This window comes from Puma concolor, chromosome B4 (genome assembly GCF_028749965.1).
Source record: "Puma concolor isolate L17-30 chromosome B4, mPumCon1.1.hap2, whole genome shotgun sequence".
Classification (NCBI taxonomy): Eukaryota; Metazoa; Chordata; class Mammalia; order Carnivora; family Felidae; genus Puma; species Puma concolor.
In genome coordinates, this window is record NC_141673.1 from 90,003,393 (window position 1) to 90,011,399 (window position 8,007).

The following is an 8,007-nucleotide window of genomic DNA, read 5'->3' on the forward strand; positions in this document are numbered from 1 at the left end:
ATGTCATCTGCAAAAAGTGAAAGCTTGACTTCATCTTTGCCAATTTTGATGCCTTTGATTTCCTTTTGTTGTCTGATGGCTGATGCTAGGACTTCCAACACTATGTTAAACAACAGCGGTGAGGGGCGCCTGGGTGGCGCAGCCGGTTGAGCGTCCAACTTCAGCCAGGTCACGATCTCGCGCTCCGTGAGTTCGAGCCCCGCGTCGGCCCCTAGGCTGATGGCTCAGAGCCTGGAGCCTGTTTCCGATTCTGTGTCTCCCTCTCTCTACCCCTCCCCCGTTCATGCTCTGTCTCTCTCTCTTCTAAAAATAAGTAAGCGTTAAAAAAAAAAAAAAAAAAAAAAAAAAAAAAAAAAAACAACAGCGGTGAGAGTGGACATCCCTGTTGTGTTCCTGATCTCAGGGACAAAGCTCTCAGTTTTTCCCCATTAAGGATGATATTAGCTGTGGGCTTTTCATAAATGGCTTTTATGATGTTTAAGTATGTTCCTTCTACCCCAACTTTCTCAAGGGTTTTTATTAAGAAAGGATGCTGAATTTTGTCAAATGCTTTTTCTGCATCGATTGACAGGATCATATGGTTCTTATCTTTTCTTTTATTAATGTGATGCATCACGTTGATTGATTTGCGAATGTTGAACCAGTCCTACAGCCCAGGAATGAATCAATCCCACTTGATCATGGTAAATAATTCTTTTTATATGCTGTTGAATTCGATTTGCTAGTATCTTGTTGAGAATTTTTGCATCCATATTCATCAGGGATATTGGCTGGTAGTTCTGTTTTTTTGCTGGGTCTGTGTCTGGTTTGGGAATCAAAGTAATGCTGGCTTCATAGAATGAGTCTGGAAGTTTCCCTTCCCTTTCTATTTTTTGGAACAGCTTGAGAAAGGTAGGTATTATCTCTACTTTAAATGTCTGGTAGAATTCCCCAGGGAAGCCATCTGGTCCTGGACTCTTATTTGTTGGGAGATTTTTGATAACTGATTCCATTTCTTCGCTGGTTATGGGTCTGTTCAACTTTTCTATTTCTTCCTGTTTGAGTGTTGGAAGTGAGTGGGTGCTTAGGAATTTGTCTATTTCTTCCAGGTTGTCCAGTTTGTTGGCATATAATTTTTCATAGTATTCCCTGATAATTGCTTATATTTCTGAGGGATTGGTTGTAATAATTCCATTTTCATTCATGATTTTATCTATTTGGGTCATCTCCCTTTTCTTTTTGAGAAGCCCAGATAGAGGTTTATCAATTTTGTGTTTTTGTTTTTGTTTTTGTTTTTTTTTCAAAAAACCAACTCTTGGTTTCATTGATCTGCTCTACAGTTTTTTTTTATTTTCCATATTGTTTATTTCTGCTCTGACCTTTATTATTTCTCTTCTTCTGCTGGGTTTGAGGTGTCTTTGCTGTTTTGCTTTTATTTCCTTTAGATGTGCTGTTAGATTTTATATTTGGGATTTTTCTTGTTTCTTGAGATAGGCTTGGATTGCAATGTATTTTCCTCTCAGGACTGCCTTTGCCACATCCCAAAACGTTTGGATGGTTGTATTTTCATTTTCATTTGTTTCCGTATATTTTTTAATTTCTTCTCTAATTGCCTGGTTGACCCATTCATTCTTTAGTAGGGTGTTCTTTAACCTCCATGCTTTTGGAAGTTTTCCAGACTTTTTCCTATGGTTGATTTCAAGATTTATAGCATTGTGGTCTGAAAGTGTGCATGGTATGATCTCAATTCTTTTATACTTATGAAGGGCTGTTTTGTGACCCAGTGTGTGATCTGTCTTGGAGAATGTTCCATGTGCACTCGAGAAGAAAGTATATTCTGTTGCTCTGGGATGCAGAGTTCTAAATATATCTGTCAAGTCCATCTGATCCAATGTATCATTCAGGGCCCTTGTTTCTTTATTGATCCTGTGTCTAGATGATCTATCTATTGTTGTAAGTGGAGTATTAAAATCCCCTGCAATTACCACATTCTTGTCAATAAGATTGCTTATTTTTGTGATTGTTTTCTGTATTTGGGGGCTCACGTACCTGGCACATAGACATTAATAATTGTTAGCTCTTCCTGATGGATAGACCCTGTAATTATCGTATAATGCCCTTCTTCATCTCTTGTTACAGCCTTTAAAGTCTAGTTTGTCTGATATAATTATGGCTACTCCAGCTTTCTTCTGACTTCTAGTAGCATGATAGATAGTGCTCCATCCCCTCACTTTCAATCTGAAGGTGTCCTCAGGTCTAAAATGAGTCTCTTGTAGACAGCAAATAGATGGGTCTTGGTTTTTTATCCATTCTGATACCCTATGTCTTTTGGTTGGAGCATTTAGTCCATTTACATTCAGTGTTATTATAGAAAGATGGGTTTAGAGTCATTGTGATGTCTGTAGTTTTCATGCTTGTAATGATGTCTCTGGTACTTTGTGGTCCTTGCAACATTTCACTCACAGAATCCCCCTTAGGATCTCTTGTAGGGCTGGTTTATTGGTGATGAATTCCTTCAGTTTTTGTTTGTTTGGGAAAACCTTTATATCTCCTTCTATTCTAAATGACAGACTTGCTGGATAAAGGATTCTTGGCTGCATATTTTTTCTGTTCATCACATTGAAGATTTCCTGCCATTTTTTTTCTGGCCTGACAAGTTTCAGTAGATAGGTCTACTACCATTCTTATGTGTCTACCTTTGTAAGTTAGGGCCTCTTTATCCCTAGCTGCTTTCAGAATTTTCTCTTTATCCTTGTATTTTGCCAGTTTCACTATGATATGTCATGCAGAAGATTGATTCAAGTTACATCTGAAGGGAGTTCTCTGTGCCTCTTGGATTTCAGTGACTTTTTCCTTCCCCAGATCAGGGAAGTTCTCAGCTATGATTTGTTCAGGTACACCTTCAGCCCCTTTCTCTCTCTCTTCTTCTTCTGGAATTCCTATGATATGGATATTGTTCCGTTTGATTGCATCACTTAGTTCTCTAATTCTCCCCTCATACTCCTGGATTTTTTTATCTCTATTTTTCTCAGCTTCCTCTTTTTTCATAATTTTATCTTCTAATTCACCTATTCTCTCCTCTGCCTCTTCAATCTGTGCTATGGCCACCTCCATTTTATTTTGCACCTTATTTATAGCATTTTTTAGCTCCTCCTGACTGTTTCTTAGACCCTTGATCTCTGTAGCAATAGATTCTCTGCTGTCATCTATGCTTTTTTCAAGCCCAGCAATTTTATGACTATTATTCTAAATTCTTGTTTCATTACATTGCTTAAATTGGTTTTGATCAATTCATTAGCTGTTGCTACTTCCTGGAGTTTCTTTCAAGGAGAATTCTTCCATTTTGTCATTTTGGTAGTCCCTGCAGTAGCTCCAAACTGCAGGGCACTTCCCCTGTGCTGTCTGGAGTAACTTGTGTTGGTGGGCAGGGCCACAGTCAGACCCAATGTCTGCCCTCAGCTCACTACTGGGGCCACAATCAGACTGGTGTGTACCTTATCTTCCCCTCTTCCAGGGTCAGGACTCACTGTGGAGTGGTGTGGCCCCTGTCTGGGCACTTGCACACTGCCAGGCTTATGGTGCTGCTTCAATGGGATCTGGCATATTAGCCAGGGTGCATCCACAAGGTGCACAGGGGCAGGAGGGGTAGGCTTAGCTTGCTTTGCCATCAGTGGTCCCCTGAGGGAGGGGCCCTGTGGCACCAGGAAGGAGGCAGACCCGTCGGAGGGATGGATCCACAGAACACAGCATTGGGCGTTTGCTCAGTGCAAGCAAGTTCGGTGACAAGAACTGGTTCTCTTTGGAATTTCAGCTAGGGGATGGGAGAGGGAGATGGAACTTGCCAGAGCCTTTGTTCCCCCCACCGAGCTGAGCTCTGTCTTCTGGGGCTAAACAACTCTGCCTCCTGGCATCCTCTCGCCCTCCCCGCTCTCCAAGAGCAGAGCTGTTGACTTTTAACATTCCAGATGTTAAGTCCCGCTGGCTGTCAGAACTCACGGAGTCCGGTCCCTCCACTTTTGCAAGCCAGACTTTGGGGGCTCTGCCTTGCCTGGCAGGCTGCCCCTCCACCACCCGGCTCCCTCCTGCCAGTCCATGCATCATGCATCGCCTCTCCTCCCTTCCTACCCTCTTCCATGGGCTCTTGTCTACGCTTGGCTCCGGAGAGTCTGTTCTGCTAGTCTTCTGGTGGTTTTCTGGGTTATTTAGGCCAATGTGGGTGGAATCTAAGCAATCAGCAGGATGAAGTGAGCCCAGCGTCCTCCTATGCCACCATCTTCCCAGGTTCAATCTCTATCTTATATAGATTCTATCTTAAGTAGATTTAAAATAGCAGGATGTATCTTGTGTGTTTTCTTATAAAGAAAAATATCTGAGCTTTTTCAGGGACATATTCTAGCCATTACATTCTCTATTCTAAAAGATAGGAAGTTATTGGGGCATCTGGGTGGCTCAGTCGGTTGAGCATCAGATACTCGATTTCAACTCAGGTCATGATCCCAGGGTTGTGAGATCCAGCCCCACGTTGGGAGCCTGCTTGAGATTCTCTCTCTCTCTCTCTCTCTCTCTCTCTCTCTCTCTCTGTCCCTCTGACCCTTTGCCCCTCCGCCTCCCTGCCCCTCTGCCCCTCTCCCCTTTACACTGTGTAAAATAAAAATTTTTCTAAATATCGGAAATTATTTTAAATGTTGCATTCTTCACCAAAAGGAGCAACTTGTTTTCTCCTTTTGAAGGCATGTGGAAAGCTAAGTGACATACTCAGTCACTAAGAAAATGAATGTCATAGTTGACATAAGTCAAGATTTAATCTAACAAGCCCTCCTACACCCTCAATTAGCAAGTGGCTGCATGGTATAGGAGGAAGGTATTAGCTTTAATACCCCAAATTCTGAGATCAAATTAGAAATTTACAACTCATCTGGGCAAAAACGGGCCAGTATTTCATGTCTCTGGATCTCCATTTCTTCTTTTGTTAAATGGGGATAATCGTATCATTTTTATAGAATTCAGAACTGTGAGTTCAAAGAAAAACTCTGTGTGAGCATAATTTAGGCAATGTTTTGATTTGCCAGGAGAGTGCAGCCAATAACATGAGACCACAGATGGCTAGCACCCTAGCAGGAGACCACAGAGCCTCTTCAATAGCCACAAGTAGTCCAGATGTTGGTTTTACATCTCTTCTGAAAGAAGGCAAAGTGATTTTCTCTATCTAGTTTTCACAAATGAAGTAGGGAGAAATGTTAGCCGTGTGACTTTAATGAGTATCACATGAACAAGTTTGGAAATGTTGCTGAAGGAAAGGTTACATTTAGAAAGGGCACAAAACCAAATGAGATAATGGTACAGTTGTTGCCTGGTACACAATTGAGGACATCACCTTGGGGGCTGGGAAATACAACAGGGGTGCAGTAACTATGGTTTCCTACATGCCCTAGCCATCACCCAGAACATGCTGGTGAGCCTGCTTTAACTTGAAAATTGGTTCTTCTCCCGAACAAAAACACACAAACCCACACAAAGCATGCAGAGGGAATGCCTGGTATATCTTAGAGGTACTTGTTTTGCTGTTGTTAGGCAGTGAGCAGTTCAGCCAATGCTTAAAATGCACAGTCACCCACACTTAACACATTTTCTGTTGCCAGAAGTGCGACTGATAAACAGTTACAAACTCTCACAGATAATACTTCCAGAACTCCCTTCTGTTTAAGCCTGTTGCCCATGGAAATATTCCAAGCAAAACAAATGATAAGAACTTCAGGACAACCTCTGTGGGGGTCTCATTTCCCAATCACATGATTAAACTCCCATCTCATTGCCATTTGGCTGCCCTAGGTTTTTCTAAACCTTGGTTCACTTACTCCATTGTATTCTGTATATGGCATTATGGCAAATGTCATCTGCTCTAAGTACCACACTGGATGATAACTTATTGTATGCATTTCTGCCTTCACTCTAGCTCCTGGAGCGTGGATACAGTACACTAGCAGTATCATTTTTGTATCTCCGTTGCTTAAACAGGACCTGGCATCTGATAGGGCCTCAATAAATGTTTACTGACTATCTTAAGAATGCCTTCATCATCACACGCATTTGTTTGTAATGAGGTTCCCGCCTCATTGTTTTCAGTGTATGTAATAATACCTACATTTTTGAGTGTCTGGCAGGACATTTTAGCTCTGTGAATTAACCAAACCCTTTGAGTTACTTATCACCCATTCACTCATTTATTTTCACCAAGCTCCAAATCTACTTTCTCAATTTCAATAAATATTTATCTTCAACTGCCTGAAAATACGATGTAACATTTTATGTGTTTGAAAATTATACAGTCACTGCCATCTGTAATGGCTCTATCCAATCAAAATATAATGACAGCCACAAGTGAAAGCAAATGTGGACTCTTTTTTTTTTTTTTAATTAAAAAAAATGGTCTTTTTTTTTAAAAGATGGTCTTAATGATGGTGTCACTCTGTCCACTGAACATATGCTCTGGAAGGTCCTCAAAATCCCTTCCAAAAGAGTTTAAAGTGTCCTTAAGAGTAAATGTGTAGTTTTAATATTTCTAGCAGCTATATTTAAAAAGTAAATAGAAATAGGTAAAATTTTGAATATATTTTTAAACTACACATATCAAAAATATTATCAACATGCTCAAAATAAAAATTAATGAGATATTTTACACTCTTTTTTTCTTATCAACTTTCCAAAATTTGGAACGTGCTTTAGGCTTCCAGTATATTCAGTTTAATAAGCAAAATTCCAAGTGCTCAGTGGTCACATGTGGCTAGTGGCCATCATATTGGACAGCATATACCTATAAAACCATAAGAGAGAGAGATGTACAGAGAATTTTGATATAAAACAGACTAGAATGAAGTTGATATTAAGTTGAAACAATAAAATGTGGGGGCCAAAGGAGGACTCAATGCTAAGAGAAGGGAGAGAAAGAAGTAGGCTCCTTTGGACCTGCTCTAACTCTCTTTCCTTTACTAAACCATGCATCTTGTCATCTTACTGGCCACTTCCTCCTTCATCCAATGACTGCACATCCATGGATCTGTGAGAGCAGTTCTGTTTTTATAGAACTATATATCAATAAATGGCATATTTAGGTGAGCATGAGGCTGTGTATAAGTAAATGTGACTCTATGCAGCTTATATAAACACTGTGATTAGAATATATGGGAAAGGCAAAGGCAAAATAAAAGGAATGGGCTATGATTGCCAGAGTATATAATGGTGTACTCTTTTCCTAGTCAAGTACCAAAGTGCAGGCAACAAAAAAGATAAAGACATGAACCTAGTCAAAAAGGAAGCCAACTTTTTGTTTTCCTCTCACACAGGGAAAAGAATTAGTAGAAATTAATGACAGTGCTTTCACATCATCTGTTATACAAATATTTCAATTGTTGACTATCAGGAATACGTATGAATTTAGAATGTAGAATTCAGAACTACAAGGACTCATGAAAATATTCCCCTGCTTGACAAAGGTTTTCCTGATGTTCCTACTATTTTCTATCTGGTACAGATTAATGAGAAGAGAAACCAAAGAAAATAAACAGAATGCCTACAGAAGGATCAGATGTAAATTAAATGACAAAACACTGGAAAAGAATGCATCAAAGCAACACTGAACATACACATGAAGCATTACCCTGGGAAGAATTCATTCACAAGACAGCTGAGACAAGAGCCACATTTTGGAGGTCAAGGATTTGATTTGAGTGAGAAGAGGGAAAAGGGAGTGAGAAGGAGGAACTCAAGAATGAAACATAATACATCCCAACCAGCCTTAAAAGAGTGGAATGGGAAATAAAATAAGTAGCTTTACACAAAATTAACCAAGAGAAGAGTAAATGGCAATGAGGGAAAAAGGACATAGAAGTGAGGAGCCTGGACTCTTGAAATTTTATAGACTCATCCTAAATCTACTGGCCAGTATTTTCACCATCTGGACTCTCTCAGTCTCAATTTCCTCATCTGAAACATGGGACTCATAATAGCACCTACTCAGTGGATATTAAATGA